The following is a 2,500-nucleotide window of genomic DNA, read 5'->3' as shown; positions in this document are numbered from 1 at the left end:
GGGTGCTGAGATGGCTGACATTTTGCTCCGCTCACGACGGTCACCGCGCCACACAAGAACAGCCCAAAAACAGGCCAAAACAGCCCAAAAACGGGCCAAAACTGGCCATTTTTGGCTGCGCGAGCGAGCGGCGAGCGGCGAACAGCGAGCGAAGCGAGAGGCAGCACCGTCCCTGCTATACGAAAGCCCCATCCAGCCCTGTGCCACCCGGGGGGTTCCAGGGTGCTGAGATGGCTGACGTTTTGCTCCGCTCACGACGGTCACCGCACCACGCAAGAACAGGCCAAAAACTGGCCAAAACAGCCCAAAAACGGGCCAAAACTGGCCATTTTTGGCTGCGCGAGCGAGCGGCGAGCGGCGAACAGCGAGCGAAGCGAGAGGCAGCACCGTCCCTGCTATACGAAAGCCCCATCCAGCCCTGTGCCACCCGGGGGGTTCCAGGGTGCTGAGATGGCTGACGTTTTGCTCCGCTCTCGACGGTCACCGCGCAATGCAAGAACAGGCCAAAAACTGGCCAAAACGGCCCAAAAACGGGCCAAAACTGGCCATTTTTGGCTGCGCGAGCGGCGAGCGGCGGACAGCGAGCGAAGCGAGAGGCAGCACCGTCCCTGCTATACGAAAGCCCCATCCAGCCCTGTGCCACCCGGGGGGTTCCAGGGTGCTGAGATGGCTGACGTTTTGCTCCGCTCTCGACGGTCACCGCGCAATGCAAGAACAGGCCAAAAACTGGCCAAAACGGCCCAAAAACGGGCCAAAACTGGCCATTTTTGGCTGCGCGAGCGAGCGGCGAGCGGCGGACAGCGAGCGAAGCGAGAGGCAGCACCGTCCCTGCTATACGAAAGCCCCATCCAGCCCTGTGCCACCCGGGGGGTTCCAGGGTGCTGAGATGGCTGACGTTTTGCTCCGCTCTCGACGGTCACCGCGCAATGCAAGAACAGGCCAAAAACTGGCCAAAACGGCCCAAAAACGGGCCAAAACTGGCCATTTTTGGCTGCACGAGCGAGCGGCGAGCGGCGGACAGCGAGCGAAGCGAGAGGCAGCACCGTCCCTGCTATACGAAAGCCCCATCCAGCCCTGTGCCACCCGGGGGGTTCCAGGGTGCTGAGATGGCTGACGTTTTGCTCCGCTCTCGACGGTCACCGCGCAATGCAAGAACAGGCCAAAAACTGGCCAAAACGGCCCAAAAACGGGCCAAAACTGGCCATTTTTGGCTGCACGAGCGAGCGGCGAGCGGCGGACAGCGAGCGAAGCGAGAGGCAGCACCGTCCCTGCTATACGAAAGCCCCATCCAGCCCTGTGCCACCCGGGGGGTTCCAGGGTGCTGAGATGGCTGACGTTTTGCTCCGCTCTCGACGGTCACCGCGCAATGCAAGAACAGGCCAAAAACTGGCCAAAACGGCCCAAAAACGGGCCAAAACTGGCCATTTTTGGCTGCACGAGCGAGCGGCGAGCGGCGGACAGCGAGCGAAGCGAGAGGCAGCACCGTCCCTGCTATACGAAAGCCCCATCCAGCCCTGTGCCACCCGGGGGGTTCCAGGGTGCTGAGATGGCTGACGTTTTGCTCCGCTCTCGACGGTCACCGCGCAATGCAAGAACAGGCCAAAAACTGGCCAAAACGGCCCAAAAACGGGCCAAAACTGGCCATTTTTGGCTGCACGAGCGAGCGGCGAGCGGCGGACAGCGAGCGAAGCGAGAGGCAGCACCGTCCCTGCTATACGAAAGCCCCATCCAGCCCTGTGCCACCCGGGGGGTTCCAGGGTGCTGAGATGGCTGACGTTTTGCTCCGCTCTCGACGGTCACCGCGCAATGCAAGAACAGGCCAAAAACTGGCCAAAACGGCCCAAAAACGGGCCAAAACTGGCCATTTTTGGCTGCGCGAGCGAGCGGCGAGCGGCGGACAGCGAGCGAAGCGAGAGGCAGCACCGTCCCTGCTATATACGAAAGCCCCATCCAGCCCTGTGCCACCCGGGGGGTTCCAGGGTGCTGAGATGGCTGACGTTTTGCTCCGCTCACGACGGTCACCGCACCACGCAAGAACGGACCATAAACAGGCCAAAACAGCCCAAAAACGGGCCAAAACTGGTCATTTTTGGCTGCGCGAGCGAGCGGCGAGCGGCGAACAGCGAGCGAAGCGTGAGGCAGCACCGTCCCTGCTATACGAAAGCCCCATCCAGCCCTGTGCCACCCGGGGGGTTCCAGGGTGCTGAGATGGCTGACGTTTTGCTCCGCTCACGACGGTCACCGCGCCATGCAAGAACGGACCAAAAACAGGCCAAAACAGCCCAAAAACGGGCCAAAACTGGCCATTTTTGGCTGAGCGAGCGAGCGGTGAGCGGCGAACAGCGAGCGAAGCGAGAGGCAGCACCGTCCCTGCTATACGAAAGCCCCATCCAGCCCTGTGCCACCCGGGGGGTTCCAGGGTGCTGAGATGGCTGACGTTTTGCTCCGCTCACGACGGTCGCCGTGCCACGCAAGAACGGACCAAAAACAGGCCAAAACA

This window comes from Musa acuminata, unplaced genomic scaffold (genome assembly GCF_036884655.1).
Source record: "Musa acuminata AAA Group cultivar baxijiao unplaced genomic scaffold, Cavendish_Baxijiao_AAA HiC_scaffold_767, whole genome shotgun sequence".
Classification (NCBI taxonomy): Eukaryota; Viridiplantae; Streptophyta; class Magnoliopsida; order Zingiberales; family Musaceae; genus Musa; species Musa acuminata.
The sequence above is the reverse complement of the archived record's forward strand: the minus strand, read 5'-3'. Positions refer to the sequence as shown.